Here is a 27232-nt window from a genome sequence, read left to right on the forward strand (position 1 = left end):
ATCAGCATATGGGGTTTTACGGAGGCACCAGTCAGAACAAATCTCGTCTCCACATGGGGTATTTGTCCTTTGGAGATGTCTCAAAACCTCCAGTTAGGAGAATCCTTCAGGGACCGTGTGCCACCGCCACATTCCAAGTTCTGCATGGACACAAACCCACATTAGGACCCATCCGCAGGAGAGTCCACTTCAACTCAGCCCCCTCGGTTGCTCCTCCAGAACCAACATATCAAACCTGTCTATTCGCTAGGAGACAATTGGAATGCAAGGTGGGCTGCCCAGGCAACCATCCTTAGATCCCTGCTCTGGCGACGTTCCGTATGTGACATCCTGGAGCGATCCAACAGGTCTCAATTTTTGATCAGAAGGAATCCTTGTGGTTTGTAGCATCTCACAACTCCCATCGTGGGTAAACCCTTAGGGGCTTGAGATGCTGCCCCCTTCATGAAGGGGCCATAATGGACAGAAACTCCAACCTGAGCCTAAGTCTGAACCTCCTCCTGACTTCAGATGCACGAAATCCCTATTCAGATTTGCAGAGTGTGCCTGCCGTGCCCTCGCCTCGAAACTTATGCTTGACATGTGTTCTCAGACTTCTGTCCTCACACTCGTTGCCCACAAGTCTTCCAGTTTGGGAATTCCGGGAGCACAATGCAGCACTCTGCCTGCCCTCCCGAAGAAACACGTTGCCCTTGCGTCCACCCAGAAACGCCAAATGAGGATCAACCTGCATGGCACTCGGCTGTACCTCAATTATTCAACCTACCATGGGCACTAATGCCCTGTAGAGCACAGCCTGAGCCTGAACCTCCCGACCAACAACCAGACAGCTGGCTTCACACTGAGCACACGGACCCAACATGGCCTTAGATCATCATCTCTTCCCAACCTTGGTTTTCAGACTTCACAACCTAGACCTTATCTCCAATCACTTCCCAGGGGTGAATGAGATGCAGAAATCAGAACTACTAGTTCCCCATGGTAAGAATACATGTGGTTGGCATGTTGTCCAATGTTCAGTGTAGGAGGAACCAGCGTGCACCATGAGTCCCCGCCCATGCATGAGTGCCACAAGGGCATAAACACATACTGTGCTCCTCAGCGTGAGTTCTGTCCTAAAGGAAGGTCTCTCAGTGGCAGGACCATTAGAAGGCATCTTGGGCTTGCCATGCCCCTAGGCCCCAATTTTTAACCAGATTTCTGGTTGTCCAGTCGCCCCTACCCAGGGCTCTGCTCTTAAATCCTTCTTTTGGTGGGACACCTGAGGTAAAAAAAACTGAAAGGACTCCTCCCATCCCACAGATTGACCCAAAGCAATTGGGATTGGGCCAAAGCGACACAGAGGGAAACTCGTCCATGGACCATGAGAACTCCCTGACATTCCACGGCTATCTTTGACACAAATTCCAGAGACAAAATCTTGAGCAAACCCCTCAAACTCGCCCTTTCTTCATAACCTAAAGAGTTCTCCTCATGGTCTATAGATCGGGCCTGCCATACATACGTCCAAACCTAAGCCGAGTTTGTATTTTCAGACAACTGTCCCCACAGTCCTGGCCCACACACCCTCCAGGCTGTGGCCCCTGGAGCCACAAATCAGGTCTGTGCCTGCCCACTACACGGGAATTCTGCCCTTTTCATTGTCCATAACCATACAAATTAGGAGAAATCTCCAACGTTCCTGAGGCCAACCCATTAGTGTAGGCTTCCCAGACAAACAGGGTTCATCTGACACCAGCAGAGCAACTACCTCCACTTATACCATATACAGATGTCGCCAGAGAAGAAGATTGAACCGGACATGCCCCTAAGCCCTTATAGGATCTATTGCTATGGTTTCCAGGTATCTCCCCTCAGAGGCCTGGTTTCCAATACCAGCATATGGGGGTTTCCTGAGGCACCAATCAGAACAAATATCGTCTCCTCATGGGAAATTTGTCCTTTGGATCTGTCTCAAAATCTCCGGTCAGGAGAATCCTTCAGGTCCCCACTTCCACCGCCCCATTCCAAGGTCTCCATGGACACAAACCTACATTAGGACCCATCAGCAGTTGATTCCATTTTAACTCAGCCCCCTTGGTCCCTCCCCCAGAGCCAGCAGATCGAAACTGTCTAGTGGCTAGGAGACAATTGGATGCAAGGAGGGCTTCCCATCCATCCATCCTTAGAACCCTGCTCAGAATCGTTCCATATGGAATGTCCTGGAGCCAACCAACATGGCTCAATTGTCCTGCAGAAGAATATTTGCGATTTGGAGCATCTCACAACTCCCAACGTGGGAAAATGTCCATGGCGTCGTGATCCACCCCCATTCATGAAGGGGCCATCAGGGACAGAAACTCCAACCTGAGCGATCGTCTGATCCTCACCCTGACTTCAGATGCATGAGATCTCGATTCAGTTCTGCAGAATGCGCCAGCCGTGCCCTCGCCCAGAAACTTAAGTCAAGCTTGTGTTCTCATACTTCCTTCCTCACACTCCTGGCCTAAAAGCCCTCCAGTTTGGCAATACCAGAACTACAATGCAGCACTCTGTCTGCCCTCCAGAAGAAAAATATTGCCCTCTGGGTCTACCCTGAAACCCCAAATCAGGATCAACCTGCACGCCACTTGACTCTACCCCAATTATACAGGCTTCCCTGGGCACTCATGTCCTTTCTCACATGGCCTGAGCCTGGACGTCTTGACCCACACCCAGCCAGCTGGCTGCACACTACGCACATCGGACCCACCATGGCCTTAGGTCGTCATCTCTTCCCAACCTCGGTTTTCAGGCTTCAGAACCTAGATGTTATCTCCAATCACTGCCCAGGGTTGAACATGATGCAGAAATCAGAACTCCTTCCTCATGGCAAGAAACCTTGTGGTTGGCATGATGTCCAATGTTCAGTGTAGTGGAAACCAGTGTGGCCCTTGAGGCCCCGCCCATGCTTGAGGGCCACGTTGGTCACAATAACGCATTGTGATCCTCAGCATGAGCCCAGTCCTCAAGTAAGGCCTCTCACTGGCTGGACCAAGAGACGGCATATTGGGCTTGCCATGCCCCTAGACCCCAATTTTTAACCATAGTTCGGGTTGTCCATTTGCCCCTCCCCAGTGCTCTGCTTTGGAATCCCTCTTATGGTGGGACACCTGAGATAACAAAACTGAAAGGACTCCTCCCATCCCACATATTAACCCAAAACAATTGAGATTGGGCCAGTTCCACAGAGAGGACGACTCGTCCATGGCCCATGAGGCCTCCCCGACATTCCACGGCCATCGTTGACACAAAATCCAGAGACCAATGCCTGAGAAAGGGCCTCACACTTGCTCGTTCTTCATATCCTGAAGTGTTCTCCTCATAGTCTGTAGATCGTGCCTGCCATACCTACGTCCCCAAACCTAAGCTGAGTTTGTGTTTTCAGACTTCTGTCCCCACAGTCTTGGCCCACACACTCCAGGCTGGGGCCCCTGGAGCCACACAACAGGACTCTGCCTGCCCACTCCACGGGAATTCTGCCCATTCCATTGTCCACAATAGTACAAATTAGGAGAAACCTCCAAGGCACCCGTGGCCATCCAATAGTGTAGGCCTCCCAGGACAAACAAGGGCAGTCTGACACCAGCTGAGCATCTACCTCCACTCATACCATAGTTGGATATCCCTAGAGAAGAAGATTGAACTGTACAGACCCCTAGGCCCTAATTGGATCCATTGATTTGGTTTCCAGGTATCTCTCCTTATAGGCCTGGTTTCCAATATCAAGATATGGGGGTTTCCTAGGCTTGGTTTCTTGAGTGTTGTGAGGGCACAAACACGCATTGGGACCCTCAGCGTGAAGCCTGTCCTCAAGTAAGGCCTTTCAGAGGCTGGACCAAGAGTTGGCATATTGGACTTGCCATCCCCCTAGGCCCCAATCTTTAACCAGTGGTCAGGCTGTCCAGTCGCCCCTCACCAGGGCTCTGCTCCCAAATCCCTCTTTTGGTGGGACACCTCAGGTAACAAAACAGAAATGATTCATCCCATCCCAATATTGACCCAAAACCCTTAGGAATGGGCCAAAAACACAAAGAGGGACTCGTCCATGGACCAAGAGACCTCCCCGACATTCCACGGCCATCATTGACACAAAATCCAGAGACAAAATTCTGAGCAAGCGCCTCACACTCGCCCTTTGTTTATATCCCAAAGAGTTCTCCTCATAGTCTGTAAATCAGACCTGCCATACCTACGTCCCCAAACCTATTCCAAGTTTGTGTTTACAGACTTCTGTCCCCACAGAACTGACCCACACACCTTCCATGCTTGGGCCTTTCGAACCACACCTTAAAACTCTGCCTTCCCTTTCCAAAGGAATGCTGCCCATTCCATTGGCCACAACCTTGCAAATTAAGAGAAACTTCCAAAGTCACTGAGGCTATCCCAATAGTGTAGGCCACCCAGGACCAATTATCTTCAATCCTTGCACAGGGGGGAACCTGATGCACAAGTCAGAACTCCTCCTTCCACATGGCAAGAAACCTTGCTGTTGGCAGTGAGTCAAACCTTCAGTGTAGGAGAAACTTGCATGACCCATGAGGCCACACCCATGCTTGAGGGCCGCCTTGGGCAGAAACACGCATTGTGACCCTCAGCGTGAGTCCCTTATTCAAGTAACGCCTTTCAGTGGCTGGACCAAGTACCCGCATATGGGGCATGCCATGCCCATAGGCACCCAGGCCTAACCAGATGGCTGGTATTACAGTTGTCAGTACCCACTGCTCTGCTCTAGAAACCCTCTACTGGGGGGACACTTGTGACAGAAAACAGTACTCTTCCCTTCCCACAGAATGACCCCAAACACTTGGGAGCTTGGTCAATCCCCAGAGAGGGAGACTCTTCCATGGCCCATGAGGCAACCCCTATATTAAACGGCCATTGTGGACACAACACTCAGAGACAGAAGCCTGAACGACTGCCTCTCACTTGCCCTCCTTTCATATCCAGAGGAGCTCCCCTCACGGACTGGAGATCAGGCCTGCCATAACCTTGGCCCCAAACCTGAGCCAAGTTTGTGTTTTCGGACATCTGTCCCCACAGCCCTGGCAAACACAGCCTCCAGATTGGGTCCTCTGGAGCCATACCACAGGACTCTGCCTGCTCTCTCCTAGGAGACTGTGCCCATTCCATTGGCCACAACCCTAAAGAATAGGAGAAGCCTCAAGGCCCCCGAGGACATCCCACTACTGTAAGCTGCCCTGGACAAACAGGGGCATTCTGACACAAGCTGAGCAACTACCTCCATGTAGGCATGCAGACAGATGTCCACGGAGACAGAAGATTGAACCCAACAGGTCCCTAGGCCCTAATCTGAACGCTTGCTTTGGTTTCCAGGTGTCACTCCTCAGAGGCCTGGGTTCAAAGACCAGCACATGGGGCTTTCCTGAGGCACCGAAAAGAACATCTCTCGTCTCCACATGGGAAGCTTCCTTGTTGGAGCTGTGTCAAAGCCTTTGGGTTGGAGAGTCCTGCAGTGTCCCTGAGCCACCACCACATTCTAAGGTCTCTATGGGCATCAACACACATTATGACCCATCCTCAGGAGAGTCCATTTCAACTCAACCCTTAAGGTAGCTCACCCAACAGACCCAAGATTGAGCCTGCCTTGTCCCGACCAAACAATGGGAATGTGAGGTGGCATTTCCAGGCATCCATGCCTAGATCCCGGCTCTCAAGTCTCTCCATATGGGGCATCCTGGAACCATCCAATAGGACTCGACTGTCCTGCAGAAGGAAACCTTGAGGTTTGGAGTAGTTCACAAATCCCATCGTAGTGAAACCTCCCTGGCCTCATGAAGCCCCTACCCCCTTCAGGAAGGGGACATCATGGACACAAACTCTGGCCTGACGCAATGTCTCATACTCGCCATGACCTCAGATGCAGGAGAACTCGATTCAGCCTCTGCAGAGTGGCCTGCCATGCTCTTGGCCCCAAATCTCACGCTAGCTTGTGTTTTCAGACTTCCTTCCTCATACTCCTTGCAAACAAGGCTCAAGACTGGGAATTCTGGAACCACAACACAGCCCTCTGACTGCCCACCAGAAGAAAAACGTTGCCCTATGGGGCTCTCCAGAAACCCCAAATGAGAATCAACCTGCTCGAACCTCGACCGCACCCCAATTGGATAGGTTGCCCTGGGCACTAATGATCTGTCTGACACAGCCTGAGGACAGACGTCCCCACAGACCAGGAGACAGCTGGCCGCACACCCAGCACAGCAGACACACCATGGCCTTAGGCCGTCATCTCTTCCCAACCTGGGTTTTCAGACATCAACCTAGACATTATATTAAATCCCCGCACAGGTGGGTACCTGAAGCACAAATCAGAACTCCTCCTTCCACATGGATGGAAAGCTTGCTGTTAGCATGGAGTCACACCTTCAGGGTAGGAGAAACCTTCATAGCCTCTGAGGACACGACCAAACTTGAGTGCCGCCTTGGGCACAAACTCGCATTGTGAACCTCAGCGTGAGCCCCATGTCGAAGTAAGGCCTCTCAGGGCCTGGACCAAGAGACCACATATGGGGTTTGCCAAGCCCCTATGCTCTGAATCCTGACCAGAGTTCGAGTTTTCCAGTTGCCTCTACCTGGGGCTCAGCTCTGGAATCCCTCTCTTGGAGAGACACCTGAGACAGACAACAGGACTTCACCCTTCCTACAAAATGTCCCAAAACTCTTGGAATCTGGGCCAAATCCTCAGAGAGTGAAACTCGTCCATAGTCCCTGAGGCCACCCCTACAATCCACGGCTATCCTGGACACAACGTCCAGAGACAAAAGCCTGAGGGAATGCCTCCCACTCGCCGTACTTTTATAAGCCAAGGAGCTCCCTTCTCAGTCTGTAGATCCGGCCTGCCATACCCTCGGCGCCATACCTAAGCCGAGCTTGTGTTTTCAGACTTCTGTGCCCACAGCCTGGACCCACACACCTTCAAGCTAGGGCCTCTGGAGGCACACCGAAAGACTGTGCCTGTCCTTTCCAAGGAAACTGTGCCCAATCCATTGACCACAACCGTACAGGTTAGGAAAAACCTCCAAGGCCCCTGAGGCCATCCCGATAGTGTAGGCTTCCTTGGACTATGAGGGGCACCCAGACACCAGCTGAGCAACTATCTCCACTTAGACACTCAGACAGCATCCCCAGAGACAGAAGATTGAAATGGACTGGCCCCTAGGCCCTAATCTGAAACCTAGCTTTGGTTTCCAGGTGTCCCTCCTCAAAGGACTGGTTTTGAAGACCAGCATCTGGGGCTTTTCTGAGGCACCAAACCGAACCTCTCCCGTCTCCACATTGGGGAGCTTTCTTATTGGAGCTATTTCAAACCCTTCAGGTAGGCGAATTCCGCTGGGCCCCTGAACCACCAGCAAATTCCAAGGTCTCCATGGACACAATACCACATTATGACACATCCTCAGGAGAGTCCATTTCAACTCAGCACCCTGGGTAGCTTGCCCCAGAGCCAGAAGATCAAACATGTCTTGTCGCTAATGGCCGTTGGAATGCGAGGCATGCTGTACAGGGATCCATCCTTTGAACCTTGCTGTCCAGTCCTTCTGTATGGGACATCCTGGAGCCATCCCACAGGACTCGACTGTCCCACCGAAGGAAACCTTGTGGTTTGGAGCAACCTCCAAACTGAGTGTGGGAAAACTTCCTCGGCCTCATGAGGCCCCCGCTTCATGAAGGTGCCATCATGGACACAAACACCTGCCTCAGCTAACGTCTCATCCTCACCCTGACTTCAGATGCAGGAGATTTCGATTCAGCCTCTGCAGATTGGGCCTGCCGTGCCCTTGGCTCCAAACCTCACCCTAGCTTCTGTTTTCAGACTTCTGTCCTCACACTCCTGGCCCACAAGTCCTCCCAATTGGGAATTCTAGAGCCACAATGAAGCACTCTGCTTGCCCCGCAGAAGAAAAACTTTGTCTTTGGCATTGCCCAGAAACCCCAAATGAAAATCAACGTGCTCGGCCCTCAGAAACACCCCATACATAGTCTACCCTAAGAAATAATGCTCTGTCTTACATAGCCTGAGCCCAGACCTTCCGACAGACATGGAGACAGCTAGCCACACACCCAGCACATCGGACCCGCCATGGTCTTAGGCCATTCATCCCTTCCCATTGACCTGGGTGTCTTCCTGGAGGTATGTTCTGAGGCTATGTCAGACTGTGCATTTTTTTTTCAGAGCGGGCTATGAAATTGGGGTGGGCTTAGGGGCCTTGCAGGTTTCTCCTAATCTGGGTTTGGCAAACTGAGACAGGCTGAGGTTCCTCAGGAGAGCAGGCCCAGTGATGTGGTGTAGTCCTGGAGGCCCCATCTGGAGGGCATATGTGTCAGGAATTTGGGTTCAAAGTCTTCAGACACAAACTCGGGTCAGAGTTAGGGGAGAGGTGATGGCAGACCCGATCTGCAGACCCTGCGGGCAGCTCCTCGGGATTTGAGATTCGGACGGCAGGAGGCAGGAGCACAGGCTTTTCTGTCTGATTTGTTTGTCTAAGATGGCCACGAAATGGAGCGGTGGCCTCATGGGTCCATGTGAGATTCTACCTCTCTGGGAATTCTGCCCGGCACCCAAGAGTTTGGTGTCTTTCAGGGGATGGGAGGAGGGTGGTTTTCCGTGTCATGGGTCCCGTCCAAACATCAGAAAGCGGGCCCCATATCTAGCATTTGAATAAGTCATGGGGCAAGTACGTCATCTCTCCCCATCCTTGGTATTTAGGCACCTGTCCCCAGACCTTTGATGGAATCCCTGCCAATGGGGGAACGTGAAGCACAATAGAAAACTCCTCGTCATCATGGCAGGAAACATGGCTGGTGGGATGGGTGTCCAACCCTCAAAGGGGGAACGAGGTACAGGACCAATGAGGCCACGCCCACCCGTGAGGGCCGCCCTGGCACAAAAAGGCATTGTGACTCTCAGCCCAAACATGCTTTCAAATAATCCCTCTCAGTTGCACCACTATGATCCTGAATTGCAGGACTGGTATGCCTCTAGGCAAAAACATAAAACTTGGTGGGATTTTCCAGTTGCCCAGACGCAGAGCCCGTCTTTGGAATCCCTGTTTTGGAGCACCCTTAAGATGGAAAACAGCACTCTTTCCTTCCAAGAAAAAGCCACCAAATTATGGGGAGCCACCAGGATCCATACAGAGGAAAAGTCTCCCACAGACCCATGAGAACACTCCTGCATTCCGAGGCCATCCTGGACACACAATCTAGAGAGAAAAGCCTGTGCTACCGCTTTCCATTCACCCTAATTACACTTCCAGACGAGCTACCCTCCAGGTCTATGCATTGGGCCTGCGATCACCATGCCACTTACCCTAATCCAAATTTGTATTTGCAGACTTCTCTACCAAAACCATGGCACACATGCCCTCCAGGATGGGGTCTCTGGATCCACACTACAGGACTGTCCCTGCCATCCCCAAGGAAACTGTGCTTGTCACAGTTGCACAAACCTTCTAGAATAGGAGAAACCTACAAGGACTCTGAGCCTTCCCCAATATTGGCAGACGCTCTGAACCCAAATGTGCAGTCTGAAATACCCTGATTACCTACATTCAGGCAGACAGCCAAATCAATTGTAATTGTCCTGAGTCAGAATAGTGAACCTAACATGCCCCTAGGACGTCATTGGAACCTTAGATTCGGTTTTCAGACATCTGTCCTCAGAGGCCTGTTCCGGAATGCTAATTTATGATACAACATGTGGTCCCTGGGCCAAACAACAGAACATCTCCTATCCCCAGAAGGAAACCGTTTCCTTCCATCTGTGCCAAAGCCCACGTTCGTAGAATCCTGGACAGCACCTTAGCCATAAGCACTTTCTAAGATCTCCCTGGTAACAAACCAGCTTGTGGCCCATATGCAGAGATTCCATGTCAACTCAAGGACTTGGTACTTCGCTCCAGAGACAGCATAACGAGCCTGCCATGTTCCTCAGCTGCAAGGGTCAATGGAGTTGAGCTTTGCAGGCATCCATGCGGTAGTGTTCTGCTATCCAAACTTTCCACATGGGGGACCCTGGGGTAAATAAACCAGACTCCACCTTTCCAGTAGAACTAAACATTGCTGTCTGGAGCAGCTCATAAGCCTCATTGGGAAAACCCATCCATGGTCCTCCATTATTCAGTCATCATAGACACAAACTCCAGTGTGAGCAAGTATGTGACATCTGCCCTTACTCAGGTGCTGGATGTCTCCAATAAGCTGCTGCACATAGGAACTGCCTTCGCTCGACACTGAATTGAACCGTTGCTTCTGTTTACAATTCCATCTTCACCCGGCTATTCCAAAGGCCATCTTGATAGGAAATTCTGGAGCCACAATGGAGAATTCTGCCTTCCCTATAGAAAGAAGTTCCTGGTGAGTCTGGCAAGAAACCACAGATGAGGATCAATCTGCTAGGCCCTTGAGGGAACACCTATTTATAGGTTGCCCTCGCCACTAGTGCTCTGTCAGATAGAGCCTGAGCCCCGACCTAGTGTCAGTCACCAGAAAGTGGGCCCCAAATCTAGTATTTGGGATTGCCATGGCCCAAGTATGTCATCTCTACCCATCCTTGGTATTCAGGCACCTGTCCCCAGACATTTGTTGGAATCCCTGACAATGGGGAAACCTAAAGCACAATAGAGAACTACTCTTTCCCCATGCCAATAAAACTGGCAGTTGGGATGGGTGTCCAATCCTTAAAGGGGGAGCCAGTTACAAGATCAATGAGACCATGGCCACTCCTGAGGGCTTCCCTGGGCACAAACAGGCATTGTGACTCTCAGCCTGACCATGCTTTGAAAGCATCCCTCTCAGTTGCACCACCATGATCCCGCATTGAAGGCCTGGTACGACTCCAGGCACAAATCCTAAAACTTGGTCATATTTTGAGGTGTCCATGGCCAGAGCCCATCTCTGGGGCACCCCTAAGATGGAAAGCAACACTCTTCTCTTCCCCAAAAATGCCACCAAACTATGGGGAGACACCAGGATACATAGAGAAGAAAAGTCTCCCATGGACTCATGAGAACACCCCTGCATTGCAAGGCAATCCTGGATACACAATCGAGAGAGAAAAGCCTGTGCTACCGCCTTCCAGTCACCCCAATTACAGTTTCAGATGAGGTGACCTCCATGTTTATGCCATTGGGCCTATGATCACCTCGCCACTCACCCTAATTCAAATTTGTTTTGCAGACTTCACTACCTAAACAATGGCACACATGCCTTCCAGGATGGGGTCTCTGGATCCACATGGCAGGACTGTCCCTGCCATCCCCAAGGAAACTGTGCTTGTCACAGTTGCCCAAACCTTATAGAATAGGAGAAACCTGCAAGGCCCCTGAGCCTACCTCAATATTGGCGGCCATTGTGAACACAAATGCACAGTCAGAAATACCCTGATCACCTAAATCCATGCAGACAGCCAAATCAATGGTACTGAGTCAGATTGGAGAACATAATATGCCCTTGGACGTTACTGGAACCTAGATTCGGTTTTCAGACATCTGTTTTCAGAGGCCTGTTCTGGAATGTGAACTTATGTTATAACATGTGGGCCCTGGTCCACACAACAGAACATCCTGTCCCCAGAAAAGAAAAAAGGGCATCCTGTCCCCAGATGCCCTTCCATCTGTGCCAAAGCCCAGGGTAGTAGAATCCTGGACAGCAACTTAACCACCAGCACATTCTAAGATCTCCCTGGTAACAAACCAGCATTGTGGCCCATCTGCAAGTGATTCCATGTCAACTCCAGGACTTGGCACTTTGCTCAAGAGACAGCAGAACGAACCAGCCATGTTCCTCAGCTGCAATGGTCAATGGAGTTGAGCTTTCCAGGCATTTATGCGGTAGAGCTCTGCTACCCAAACTTTCCACATGGGGGACCCTGGAGCAAAAATACCAGACTCCACCTGTCCAGTAGAACGAAACCTTGCTGTATGGAGCAACTCATAAGCCTCAACGTGAAAACCCCTCCACGGCCTCTTGACGCCACCCCCACATTGGTCAGTCATCATAGACACAGAATCCAGTGTGAGCAAACATCTGACATCCACCCTTATTCTGGTGCTGGATGTCTCGAATAAACTGCTGCCCATTGGAAATGTCTTCCACTTGGCACTGAATTGAACCGTGGCTTTTGTTTACAATTCCATCCACTCCCGACTGGTCCCCAAGCCCTCTTGATAGGGAAATCGGGAGTCACAACCAGGCATTCTGCCTTCCCCCTTGAATGAAGAAGTGTCTGGTGAGTCTTCCCCAAAACCCCACATGAGGATCAATCTTCCCAGTCCTCTATTCCACCCTGTTTTATAGGCTGCCATGGCACTAGTACTGTGTCTGACAGAACCTGATCCCCGACCGAGTTTCAGCCACCAGAGAGTGGGCCCCATATCTAGCATTATGGATGGTCATGGCCCAAGTACGTCATCTCTACCCATTCTTGATATTCAGGCACCTGTCCCGAGACCTTGGCTAGAATCCCTGCCAATGGGGGAACCTGACGCAACAGAGAACTCCTTCCCCTTGGCAATAAACCTGGCTCATAGGATGGGTGTACAACCCTGGAAGAGGGAGCTAGTTAAAAGTCAATGAGACCACACCCACTCCTGAGGGCCGACCTGGGCACAAACAGGCATTGTGACCCTCAGCCTGACCATGTTTTCAAGCAATTCCTCTCAGTTGCTCCAGCATAATCCCGCATTGCAGGCCTGCTACGTCTCTAGGCACAAATCCTAAAACTTGGTGGGATCTTCCAAGTCCCCAGACCCAGAGCCCATCTCTGGAATCCCTGTTTTGGGGCACCCATAAGATGGAAAACAGCACTCTTCCCTTCCCCGAAAAAAGCCACCAAACTATGGGGAGCGACCAGTATACATAGAGAGGGAACAGCTCCCATGGACCCATAAGAACACACCTGCATTCGGAAGCCATCCTGGACATACAATCCAGAGAAAAAAGCCTGTGCTACAACCTTCCATTCACCCTAAATACAGTTCCAGACGATCTACTTTCCAGGTCTATGCATTGGGTCTATGATCACCTTGCCATCCACCCTAAACTGAATTTTTTTTAAAGATTTTATTTATTTATTTGACAGAGAGAGATCACAAGTAGGCAGAGAGGCAGGCAGAGAGAGAGGAGGAAGCAGGCTCCCTGCCTAGCAGAGAGCCCGATGCGGGACTCGATCCCAGGACCCTGAGATCATGACCTGAGCCGAAGGCAGCGGCTTAACCCACTGAGCCACCCAGGTGCCTCCTAAACTGAATTTGTGTTAGCAGACTTCTGTACGTAAACCATGGCACACGTGCCTTCCAGGATCGGGTCTCTAGATCCACACTACAGGACTGTCCCTGCCATCCCAAAGGAAACTGTGACCATCACAGTTGCCCAAACCTTCTAGATTAGGAGAATCCTGCAACGCCCCTGAGCCTACCTCAATATTGGCTGCCACTCTGAATGCAATTGTGCAGTCTGAAACATCCTGATAACCTACATCCAGGCAGATAGCCAAATCAATGGTCCTGAGTCAGAATAGTGAACCTAACATGCCCCTAGGATGTCTCTGGAACCTTAGATTCAGTTCACAGACATCTGTCCTCAGAGGCCTGTTCTGGAATGTGACCTTATGGTACAACATGTGGTCCCTGGGCCACACAACAGAACATCTCCTGTCCCCAGAAGGAATCCGTCCCCTTCCATCTGTGCCAAAGCCCAGGATAGTAGAATCCTGCACAACACCTTAGCCAACAGCACATTCTAAGTTCTCCCTTATAACAAACCAGCTTGTGGCCCATCGGCAAGAGATTCCATGTGAACTCAAGGATTTGGTACTTCACTCCAGAGACAGCATAACGAACTTGCCATGTTCCTCAGCTGCAATGGTCAATGGAGTTGAGCTTTGCAGGCATCCATGCGGTAGTGCTCTGCTACCCAAACTTTCCACATGGGGGACCTTGGAGGAAATAAACCAGACTCCACCTGTCCAGTAGAACAAAACCTTGCTGTTTGGAGCAGCTCATAAGCCTTAACGTAAAAACCCCTCCATGACCTCTTGACGCCACTCCTCCATTTGTCAATCATAGACACAAACTCCAGTGTGAGCAAATATCTGACATCCGCCCTTACTCAGGTGCTGGGTATCTCGAATAAGCCACTGCACATAGGAACTGCCTTCCGCTTGGCACTGAATTGAACTGTAGCTTGTGTATACAATTCCATCCTCACCCAACTGGTCCCCAGGCCCTCTTGATAGGGAATTCTAGAGCCACAATGCAGCATTCTGCCTTCCCTATAGAAAGAAGTGCCTGGTGAGTCTTGCCAGAAACTCCACATGAGGATAATCTGCTTGGCCCTCGAGGGAACCCCAAATTATAGTTTGCCCTGGCCACTAGGGCTGTGTCTGACAGAGCCTGAGCCCCAACCTAGTGTCAGTCACCAGAGAGTCGGCCCCACATCTAGCATTTGGGATTGCCATGGCCCAAGTACGTCATCTCTATCCATCCTTGGTATTTAGGCACCTGTCCCCAGACCTTGGCTGGAATCCCTCCCAATGGGGGAACCTGAAGCACAATAGAACACTCCTCCTTCCTCAAGGCAAGACATTTGGCTCTTGGGATGGGTGTCCAACCCTTAAAGGGGGAGCCAGTTACAAGTCCAATGAGACCACGCCCACTCCTGAGGGCCGCTTTGGGCGCAAACAGGCATTTTGACCCCCAGCCTGAGCATGCTTTCAAACACTCTCTCTCAGGTGCACCACCATGATCCCACGTTGCAAGCCTCCTACACCCCTAGGTCCAAATCCTAACCCTCGGTGGGATGTCCCAGACTCTCAGAACCAGAGCATGGATCTGGAATCCCTGTTTTGGAGCACCCATAAAATGGAAAACAGCACTCTTCCCTTTCCCAAAATAGCCACCAAACTATGGAGAGCTGCCAGGATCCATACAGAGGAAAAGTCTCTCATGGATCGATGAGAGCAAACCTGCATTCCGAGGCCGTCCTGGACACACAATCCAGAGAAGAAAGCCTGTGCTACTGCCTCCCAGTCACCCTAATTAAAATTCCTGACGAGCTGCCCTCCAGGTCTACGCATTGGGCCTGTGATCACATTGCCACAAAGTCGCTAACCCGAATTTGTGTTTCCAGACTTCTCTGTATATAATTTGTGTACAGTAGAGTGCCGAGTAGGTCTATCCTCATTTGGGGTGTCTGGGAAGCTCCAGAGGGCAACATTTTTCTTCTAGAAGCCAGGCAGGGTGCTGCATTGTGGGTCCAGAATTGTCAAACTTGAGGGCTTGGGGGCAAGGAGTGTGAGGACAGAAGTCTGAGAACACAACCTAGACATAGGTTTCAGGGCTAGGCCAAGGCCGGCACACTCCACTGAGCTGAATCAAGATCTCGTGCATCTGAAGTCAGGGCAAGAATCTGACGTTGGCTCAATTTGGAGTTCCTGTTCATAATTTCCCCTTCATAAAGGGTGGGGGGGGTTGGCATCACAAAGCTATCGAGGTTTTCGTAAGTTGGGAATTGATAAATGCTCCAAAACGCAAAGATTCCTTCTGCAGGACATTTGAGACATGTTTGATGGCTCCAGGACGTCCCATACTGAACGACAACAGAGCAGGGTTCTAATGATGGATGCCTGGGCAGCCCGCCTCGCATTCCAATTGTTTCCCAGCCTACAAGACAGGTTTGATATTCTGGCTCTGGGGGATCAACCAATGGGGCTGAGTTGAAATTGAGTCTCCTGGGCGCCTGGGTGGCTCAGTGGGTTAAGCCGCTGCCTTCAGCTCAGGTCATGATCTCAGGGTCCTGGGATAAAGTCCCACATTGGGCTCTCTGCTCAGCAGGGGGCCTGTTTCCTCCTCTCTCTCTCTGCCTGCCTTTCTGCCTACTTGTGATCTCTCTCTGTCAAATAAATAAATAAAATCTTTAAAAAAATAAAAAAAAAAAGAAATTGAGTCTCCTGCGAATGGGTCATAATGTTCGTTTGTGTCCATGGAGACCTTGAAATGGGGCGGTGGAACCAGGCCGCTGAAAGATTGTCCTAACCAGAGATTTTGAGACAGCTTCAATGAGCAAGTTTCCCATTTGGAGACAAGATTTGTTTTAATTGGTGCCTCAGGAAACCCCCATATGCTGGTATTGGAAACCAGGCCTCTGAAGAGAGATACCTGGAAACCACAACAATGGATCTGATTAGGGACTAGGGTCCTGTCTGGTTCAGTCTTATTCTCTGGCGACATCTGTCTATGGTATGAGTGGAGGGAGTTGATCAGCTGGTGTCAGACTGCCCTTGTTTTTCTGGGTGGCCTACAATATTGGGATGGTCTTGGGAACTTTGGAGATTTCTCCTAATTTATACGATTATGGACAATGGAAGGGAAAGAATTCCCATGGAGTGGACAGGCACAGACCTGATATGTGGCTCCAGGGAACCCAGCCTGGAGGGTGTGTGTTCCAGGACTGTGGGGACAGATGTCTGAAAACTCAAACTCAGCTTAGGTTTGGGGACGTAGGTATGGCAGGCCAGATCCAGAGACCATGAGGAGAACTCTTCAGGATATGAAGAAAGGGCGAGTGTGAGGCATTTGTTTAGGCTTTTGTCTCGGATATTGTGTCACCAATGGCCATGGAATGTCCGGGTGATTTCATGGGCAATGGACGAGTCTTCCTCTCTGGGGATTAGGTCCGATCCAAAGAGTTTGGGGTCATTCTGTGGGATGGGAGGTGTCCGTTTTGTTTTTTTAACCTCAGGTGTCCCACCAAAAGAGGAATTCCAAAGCCAAGCCCTGGGGAGGGGCGACTGGACAACCAGAAATCTGGTTAAAAATGGTGGCCTAGGGGCATGACAAGCCCATTAGGACGTCTAATGGTCCAGCCACTGAGAGGACTTACTAGAGGACAGGACTCAAGCTGAGGGTCACAATGTGTGTTTAGCCCTTACCCACTCAAGCATCAGTGGGACTTCATGGTGAACACTGGCTTCTCCTACAATGAACGTTGGACAACATGCCAACCACAAGGTTTCTTGCCATGGTTAAGTAAGAGTTCCAATTTCTGCATCACGTTGACCCCTTGGCAGGGTTTGGAGTTAAGGTCTAAGTTCTGAAGACTGAAAAGCTAGGTTGGGAAGAGATGATGAGCTAAGGCCATGGTGGGTACTATGTGCTCAGTGTGTGGTCAGCTGTCTGGGTGTTGGTCAGGAGGTCCGGGCTCGGGCTGTGTCAGACAGTGTATTAGTCCCCAGGTTAGAGTATATAATTTGGGTAAAGTAGAGTGCCGTGTAGGTCTATCCTCATTTGCAGTGTCGGGGAAACTCCATAGAGCAACTTTTTTCTTCTGGAGGGCAGGCAGAGGGCTGCATTGTGAGTCCGGAATTGCCAGCCTTGAGGGTTTGGGGGCCAGGAGTGTGAATAGGGAAGTCCAAGAACAAAAGCTAGACATAGGTTTCAGGGCAAGGGCAAGAATGGCACACTCTGCAGAGCTGAATCGAGATCACGTGCATCTGAAGTCTGGGCGAGGATCAGACGTTGGCTCAGGTTGGAGTTCCTGTCCATGATTTCCCCTTCATGGGGGGGGGTGGCATCACAAAGATAACAAGGTTTTCACAAGTTGGGAGTTTTGAGATCTTCCAAAATGCAAGGATTCCTTCTGCAGGACATTTGAGACCTGTTGAATGGCTCCAGGATGTTCCATACAGAACGACGCCAGAGCAGGGTTCTAAGGAAGGATTCCTGGGTAGCCCGTCTTGCATTCCATTTGTCTCCGAGCCACAAGACAGTTTCGATCTGCTGGCTCTGGGGGAGCAACCAAGGGTGCTGAGATGAAATGGACACTCCTGGGGATGGGTCCTAATGTGTGTTTGTGTCCATAAAGACCTTGGAATGGGCCGGTGGCACCAGGGCCCTGAAGGATTCTACTAACCGGAGATTTTGAGAAAGCCCCAAGGAGCAAGTTTCCCATGTGGAAACAAGATTTGTTTTAATTGGTGCCTCAGGAAACCCCCATATGCTGGTATTGGAAACCAGCCATCTGAGGAGAGATACCTGGAAATCACAGCATTGGATCTGATTAGGTCCTAGGGGCCTGTCCGGTTCAATCTTCTTATCTGGCGACATCTGTTTATAGTATGAGTGGAGGCAGTTGCTTAGCTGGTGCCAGACCCCCCCTGATTGTCCGGGCAGCCGACACTTTTGGGATGGCCTCGGGGACTTTGGAGGTTTTTCCTAATCTGTACGATTATGGACAATGGAAGGGGCAGATTTCCCATGCAGTGGGCAGGCAGAGACCTGATGTGTGGCTCCAGGGGCCCCAGCATGGATGGTATGTGGGCCAGGACTGTGGGGACAGATGTCGAAAACACTAACTCAGCTTAGGTTTGGGGACATAGGTATGGCAGGCCAGATCTAGAGACCGTGAGGAGAACTCTTCAGGATATGTATCAAGGGCGAGTGTGAGGCACTTGCTCGGGCTTTTGTCTCTGGATTTTGTGTCAACGATGGCTGTGTAATGTCGTGGAGGCCTCATGGGCCATGGACGTGTCTTCCTCTCTGTGTATTTGGCCCGATCCCAATTGTTTTGGGTCAGTCTGTGGGATGGGAGGAGTCTTTCAATTTTGTTACATGAGGTGTCCCACCAAAAGAGGGATTCTAGAGCAGAGCACTTTGGAGGGACGACTAGACAACCAGAAATCTGGTTAAATATTGGGGCCTAGGGGCATGGCAAGCACAATATGCCTTCTAATGGTCCAGCCACTGAGAGGCCTTCCTTGAGGACAGAACTCACGCTGAGGGTCACAATGCATGTTTATGCCCTCATGGCACTCAAGCATGAGAGGGGACTCATGGTGCATGCTGGTTTCTCCTACTCTGAACATTGGACAACATGCCAACCACAAGTTTGGCCGCAATGGGGAAACATTAGTTCTGATTGCTGCATCTCATTCACCCTTGGGCAGTGATCAGAGATAAGGTCTTGGTTCTGAAGTCTGAAAACTGAGTTTGGGAAGAGATGACAACCTAAGGACTTGTCGTGTCTCATGTGCTCAGTGTAGAGCCAGCTGTCTGCATGTCTGTCAGAAGGTCCGGGCTCAGGCAGTGTCAGACAGGGCATTAGTGCCCAGAGTAGATTGTATAATTGGGGTACCGTGCACGTTGATCTTCATTTGGCGTTTCAGCGTAGCCCCAAGAGCAAAGTTTTTCTTCTGGACGGCAGGCAGAGTGCTGCATTGTGGCTCCAGAATTCCCAAAGTGGATGCCTTGTGGGCAAGGAGTGTGAGGACAGAAGTCTGAGAAAACATGTTAGGCATACGTTTTGGGGCAAGGGCACGGCAGGCACCCTCTGCATATCTGAATCTGGATTTCAGCATCTAAAGTCAGGTCAAGGATCAGACGTAGACTCAGGTTGGAATTTCTGTCCTTTATGGCCCCTTCATGAGGGGGGCAGCATCTCGAGGCCATGTAGGTATTCCCATGATGGGAGTTGTGAGATGCTCCAAACTGCAAGGATTCCTTCTGATCAACAATTGAGACCTGTTGGATCGCTCCAGGATGTCGCATACGGAACGACGCCAGAGCAGGGATCTAAGGATGGATGCCTGGGCATCCCACCTCTCATTCCAATTGTCTCCTAGCGAATTGACAGGTTCGATATGCTGGCTCTTGGGGAGCAACAGAGGGGGGCTGAGTTGAAATGGAATCTCCTGTGGTTGGGTCCTAATGTGGGTTTGTGTCCATAAGGCCCTTGGAATGGGGCAGTGGCACCAGGGCCCTGACGGATTCTCTTAACCGGAGGTTTTGAGACAGCTCCAAAGGACAAGTTTCCCATGTGGAGACGAGATTTGTTCTGATTGGTGCCTCAAGATACCCCCCATATGCTGATATTGGAAACCAGGCCTCTGAGGAGAGATACCTGGAAACCAAAGCACTGGATCGGATTAGGGCCTAGGTGCCTGTCCGGTTCAATCTTCTTCTCTGGGGACATCCATCTACGGTATGAGTGGAGGTAGATGCTCAGCTGGTGTCAGACCGCACCTGTTTGTCCCGGGCGGCCTACACTATTGGGATGTCCTCGGGGACTTTGGAGGTTTCTCCTAATTTGTATGATTGTGGACAATGGAATGGGCAGAATTCCTGTGGAGTGGGCAGGCACAGTCCTGATGTGAGGCTCCAGGGGCCCCAGCCTGGAGGGTGTGTGGGCCAGGACTCTGGGGACAGAAGTCTGAAAATACAAACTCGGCTTAGGTTTGGGGACATAGGTATGGTAGGCCTAATCTACAGACCGTGAGGAGAACTCTTCGGGATATGAAGAAAGAGCGAGTTTGAGGTGGTTGCTCAGGCTCTTTTGTCTCTGGATTTTGTGTCAACGATGGCCGTGGAATGTTGGAGAGGCCTCATGAGCCATGGAAGAGTCTTCTTCTCTGTGGATTTGGCCCGTCCCCAAGAGTTTTGGGTCAATGTGTTGGATGGGATGAGTCCTTTCTGTTTTGTTACCTGAGGTTTCCCACCAAAAGAGGGATTCCAGAGCCAAGCCCTGGGGAGGGGCACATGGGCCACCTAAACTCTGGTTAAAAATTGGGGCCTATCAGAATGGCATGCCCAATATGCTGTCTCATGGTCCAGCCACTGCGAAGTCTTACTGTCCACCAGTAAGACTCTGAGGGGCACAGTTCGTGTTTTTGTCCACCGCAGCCCTCAAGCATGGGAGCAGCCTCATGGACCCCACTGGTTTCAACTACACTGAACGTTGAACAACATGCCAACCACAATGTTTCTTGCCATGGGGAAGGAGTTCTGATTTCTCTATCATGTTCTATGCCGGGCAGTGATTGGAGATAAGGTGTAGGATCTGAAGCCTGAAAACCAAGGTTGGGAAGAGATAACGACCTAAGGCCATGACGGGTCCGATGTGCTCAGTGTGCTGCCACCTGGCTGGGTGTGGGTTGGGAGGTCCAGGATCAGGCTGTGTCAGACAGGGCATTAGTGCCCAGGGTAGCCTGTATAATTTTGGTACAGTCAAGTAGCGTGCAGGTTTATCCTCTTTTGGGGTTTCTTGGTTGCCCCATAGGGCAACGTTTTTCTTCTGGAGAGCAGGCAGAGTGCTGCATTGTAGTTCTGGAATTGCCAAACTGGAGGGCTTGTGGGCCAGGAGTGTGAGGACAGAAATCTGAGAATACATGCTAGGCATAGGTTCCTGGGAAAGGGCACAGCAGGCAAACTCTGCAGAGCTGAATTGAGATCTCGTGCATCTGAAGTCAGGCCAAGGATCAGATGATGGCTCAGGTTGGAGTTTCTGTCCGTGATGGCCCCTTCATGAAGGGCGGGGGATCACGAGGACATGGAGGTTTTCCCATGATGAGAGTTGTGAGATGCTCCAAACCACAAAGATTCCTTCTGCGGGTCCATTGAGACTTCTTGGTTGGTTCCCGTACTTCCCATACAGAACTATTCCAAGCAGGTTTCTAAGGATGGATGGCTGGGCTGCCTGCCTTTCATTCCAATTGTCTCCTAGCAACAAGACAGGTACGATCTGCTGGCTCTGGGGGAGCAATCGAGGCGGCTGAGTTGAAATGGAATCTCCTGCGGTTGGGTCCTTATGTGGGTTTGTGTCCATGGAGACTTTTGAATGAGGCGGTTTCATCCGGCCCCTGAAGGATTTTCGTAACCAGTGGCTTTGACACAGCTCCCATGCAAAAGTTTCCCATGTGGAGACGAGATTTTTTCTGATGGTGCCTCAAGAATCAGCCATATGCTGGTATTGGAATCCAGGCCTCGGAGGAGAGATGCCTGGAAACCAAAGCAATGGATCCAATTAGGGCCTAGGGGCCTGTTCATTCCAATTTTCTTCTCTGGGGACATCTTTCTACGGGTCTGAGTGCAGGTAGGTGCTCAGATGGACTCAGATTGCCCCTGTTTGTCCTGGGCAACCTACACTATTGTGATGGCCTCGAGGACATTGGAGGTTTATCCTATTTGTAGTGTTGTGGCCAATGGAATGGGCAGAATTCCCTTGGAAAGGGCAGGTTCAGTCCTCACGTTTGGCTCCAGGGGCCTGAGCCTTTAGGGTATGTGGGCTAGGGCTGTGGGTACAGTTGTCTGAAAACACGAAATCAGTTTAGGTTTTTGGTCATAGGTATGGCAGGACTGATCTACACAACGTGAGGAGAACTCTTCGGGATATGAACAAAGGGCGAGTGTGAGACACTTCCTCCAGTTTTTGTCTCTGGATATTGTGTCACCGATGGCCGTGGAATGTCTGGGTGACCTCATGGGCAATGGACGAGTCTCCCTCTCTGGGGATTTGGCCCAAACGCAAGAGTTTGGGGTCATTCTGTGGCATGGGAGAAGTTCGTTCTGTTTTTTACCTCAGGTGTCCCACCAAAAGAAGGATTCCAGAGCAGAGCCCTGGGGAGTGGAGAATGGACAAAATGACATCTAATTAAGAATGGGGGCTAGGGAAATGGTATCCCCATATGGGGGCTCTTGGTCCAGCCACTGACAGGCCCTACTTGAGGAGAGGACACAAGCTGAGTGTCACAATGGGTTTTTGTGCCCAATGCAGCCCTCAAGCATGGGCGGGGCCTCATGGGCCATGCTGATTTCTCCTACTCTGAACTTTTGACAACATGCCAACCACATGATGTCTTCCCATGGGAAAGGAGGAGTTCTGATTTCTGCATCACGTTCACCCCTGGGCAGTGATTGGAGATAAGTTCTAGGTTCTGACCTAAAAAATGATGTTGGAAGAGATGACGACTTAAGGCCATGGCGGGTCTTATGTACTCAGTGTGTGGCCAGCTGTCCGGATGTTGGTTGGGATGTCTGGGCTCAGGCTGTGTCAGTCAGGATATTAGTGCCCATGGTAGAATGTATAATTGGGGACTAGTCATGTTGCATGCAGGTTGATCCTCATTAAGGGTTTCTGGTTAGCCCAATAGGGCAACATTTTTCTTCTGGATGGCAGGCATTGTGCTGCATTGTGGCTCCGGTATTGCCAGACTGGAGGGCTTGTGGGCCAGGAGTGTGAGGATGGAATTCTGAGAACAGAAGCTAGGCTTATGTTTCAGGGCGAGGGCATGGCAGGCACACTCTTTAGAGCTGAATCGAGATATCATGCACCTGAATCAGGGCGATGATCAGACGTGGCTCATTTGGAGTTTCTATCCATGATGGTCCTTTCATGAAGGGGACAGGGCATCATGGGGCAAAGGATGTTTTCCCATGATGGGAGTTGAGAGATGCTCCAAACTGCAATGATTTCTTCTGCAGGACAATTGAGACCTGTTGGGTGGCTCTAGGAGCTCTCATACGGAAGAACTCCAGAGGAGGGTTCTAATGATGGGTGCCTGGGCTGACTGCATCACATTCCAATTGTCTTCTTGCCGCAAGACAGGTTCGATCGGCTGGCTGTGGGGGAGTAATCGAGCATCCTGCAATGGGCTACAATGTGGGTTTGTGTCCATGGAGACCTTGGAATTGTGCTGTGGCACTGGGACCCTGAATGATCCACCTCACCGGAGGTTTTGACACAGCTCCAATGAGAACGTTTCCCTTGTGGAGAAGAGATGTGTTCTGATGGAGCCCACTGGACACCCCCATATGCTGATATTGGAAACCAGGCCACTGGGGAGAGATGCCTGGAAACCAAAGCATTGGATCTGATTAGGGCCTGTCCGGTTCAATCTTCTTCTCTGGGGACATATGTCTATGGGTCTGAGTGGAGGTGGTTGCTCAGCTGGTGTCAGGTTGCCCCTATTTATCCTGGGAAGCCTAGACTATTGGGATGGGTTTGGGGACTTTGGAGGTTTCTCCTAATTTGTATGGTTGTGGCCAATGGAATGGGCAGAAATCCCTTGGAGAGGGTAGGCACAGTCCTGTGGTGTGGCTCCAGGGGTCCCAGCCTGGAGGGTGTGTGGGCCAGTGCTGTGGGGACAGAAGGACGTATGTATGGCAGGCCCTATCTATAAACCGTCTGGAGAACTCTATGGGATATGAACAAAGGGCGAGTGTGAGGCGCTTGCTCAGTCTTTTTTCTCTGGATTTTGTGTCAATGATAGCTGTGGAATGTTGGGATGCCCTCATGGGACATGGAAGTGTCCCCCTATCTGGGTATTTAACCCGATCCTAAGAGTTTTGGGTCATTCTGTGAGATGGGAGGAGTCCGTTCTGTTATTGTTGTTTGTTTGTTTGTTTGTTTGTTTTTACCACAGGTGTCCCACCAAAGAGGAATTCCAGAGCAGAGACCTGAGTGGAGCGACTGGAAAACCTGACCTCTATTTGAGATTGGGGGCCTAGGGGCATGGCAAGCCCATATGCAGGCTATTAGTCCAGCCACTGAGAGGCCTTACTGGAGGACAGGACTCACGCTGACTGTCACAATGTGTGTTTGTGCCTAACGCTGCCTTCTAACATGGGTAGAGCCTCAAGGACCATGACAGTTTCTCCTACACTGAACATTGGACAACATAACAAACACAAGGTTTCTTTCCATGAGGAAGAAGGAGTTCTGATTTCTGCATCACGTTCACCCCGGGCAGTGATTGGAGATAAGGTATAGGTTCTGAAGCCTGAAAACCGAGGTTGGGAAGAGATGACAACATAAGGCCATGGCGGGTCCGATGTTCTCAGTGTGTGGCCAGGTGTCTGGGTGTCGGTCAGGAGGCCAGGGTTAAGCTGTGTCCGACAGAGCATTAGTGACCAGGGTGGACTATATAATTGGGGTACAGTCGAGTGGCGTGCAGGTTGATCCTCATTTGGGGTCTCTGGGTAGCCCCAAAGGGCAATGTTTTTCTTCTGGAGGGCAGGCAGAGTGCTGCATAATGACTCCAGAATTGCCAAACTGGAGGGCTTGTGGGCCTGGAGTGTGAGGACTGAAGTCTGAGAACACAAGCTAGGCATAGGTTTGGGGTGAGGGCACTGAAAGCACACTCTACAGACCTGAAACGAGATCTCGTGCATCTGGAGTCAGGGCGAGGATCAGACGTTGGACGGTTGAATTTTCTGTCCATGATGGCTCCTTCAGGAAGGAGGGTGGGGCAACACGAGGCCATGGACTTTTTCCCTCGATGGGAGATCTGAGATGCTCCAAACCACTGGAATTCCTTCTGTGAGACAATTGAGACATGTTGGATGGCTTAAGAACGTCCCATAAAGAACAACTCCAGAAAAGTGTTCTAAAATTTGATGCCTGGGCAGCCCTCTTCATATTCCAATTGTCTCCTTGGTACAAGAGAAGTTCAATCTTCTGGCTCTGGGGTAGCAACCAAGAGGGATGTGTTGAAATAAAGGGGGTGGGGGGAATCATGACGCTATGGAGGTTTTCCCACGATGGGAGTTGTGAGATTCTCCAAAGCACAAGTATTCCTTCTTCGGGACAATTGAGACCTGTTGCATGACCTAGGACATCCCATAGGGATGACTCCAGAGCACGGTTTCAAGGATGGATACCTGGGCAGCCCAACTCACATTGTTGTGCAAGTTGTGCAATGTTCAGTGTAGAAGCAACAAGCATGGTACATTAGGCCCCGCCCAAGAGCCCGATATGGGGTTTGCCCTGCCCCTAGGCCCCAATTCTAAACCAGAGGTCAGGTTGTCCAGTCTCCCCTCCCCAGGGCTCTCCTCTGGAATCCGTCTTTTGGAGCGACACTTGAGGTAAAAAATCAGAATGGACTCCTCCCATCCTAAAGAATGACCCGTAACTCTTTGGATTGGGCCAAACCGCCAGAGAGGGATACACGTCCATGGCCAATGAAGCCACCTTGACATTCAACGGCTATTGTTGAAACAAAATCCAGACAAAAGCCTCAGCAAGCGCCTCACAATTGCTCTTTGTTCATATCCCAAATAGTTCTCCTCACAGTCTGTAGATAGGGCCTGTCATACATATGTCCCAATTCTAAACCAAATATGTGTTTTCACACTTCAATCCCCACAGCCGTGGCACACACACCAGCATGGACCATGAGGACCCGCCCATGCTTGAGGGCCGTGTTGGGCACAAACACGCATTGTGACCCTAATAGTGAGCCCTGTCCTCAAGTAAGGCCACTCAGTGACTGCAACAAGAGCCCACATATGGGGCTTGCCATGCCCCAAGGTCCTCAGTCTTAACCAGAGGTCTGGTTTTCCAGACGCCCCTCCCCAAGGCTCTGCTCTGGAATCCCTCTTTTGGTGGGACAACTTAGGTTAAAACAAACAAACAAACAAACAAAAAACAAACAAACAAACAAACAAACACCCCAGAAACAGAAAGCATTCCTCCCATCCCACAGAATGACCCCATTCTCTTGGGATTGGGCCAAATCCCCACTGAGGGAGACCTGTCCATGGCCTATTAGGCCACCCCGACATTCCACTATTTTTGTCAGTAAATCCAGAGACAAAAGCCTTAGCAAGTGCCTCACACTCACCCTTTCTTCATATCACGAAGAGTTCTCCTCTTGGTCTGTATTTCAGGCCATCCATACATTCATCCCCAACGCTAAGCCAAGTTTGTGTTTTCAGACTTCTGTCCCCACAGTCCTGGCCCACACACCCTCCAGGCTGGGGCCCCTGGACCCGCACCTCAGGTCTGAGCCTGCCCTCTCCAAGGGAATCCTGCTCATTCCTTTGGACACAACCTGACAGTTAGGAGAAACCTCCAAAGCCCCCAAGCCCATCCCAACAATGTTGGCCGCCCAGGACAAACAGGGTTGATCTGTCACAAGCTACGCAACTACCTCCACTCAGACCTGTAGACAGATATCCCCAAGAAGAATAATGAACCAGACAGGCACCTAGGCCCTAATCGGATCCATTGCTTTTGTTTCCAGACATCTCTCCTCAGAGGCCTGGTTTACAATACCAGCATATGTGGGTTCCCGGAGGTATTAATCAGAAAAATCTCGTCTCCACATGGGAAACTTGCTCTTTGGAGCTGTGTCAAAACCTCCAGTTAGGAGAAACCTTCAGATACACGGAGCCAGTGTCCCATTCCAAGGTCTCCATGGACACAAACCCACATGAAGACCCATCCTCAGGAGAGCACATTTCAACTCAGCCCCCTCAGTTACTCCCCCGAGCCAGCGATGGAACCTGCCTTATAGCAAGTAGATAATTGGAAGGTGAAGTGGGCTGCCCAGGATTCCATCCTTAGAACGCTGCTCTGGCATTGTTTGTAATGGATGTCTTGGAGACATCCGACAAGTCTTGACTGCCCCACAGAAGGAATC

The sequence above is a fragment of the Neovison vison genome, chromosome 4, assembly GCF_020171115.1.
Source record: "Neovison vison isolate M4711 chromosome 4, ASM_NN_V1, whole genome shotgun sequence".
Taxonomy (NCBI): domain Eukaryota; kingdom Metazoa; phylum Chordata; class Mammalia; order Carnivora; family Mustelidae; genus Neogale; species Neogale vison.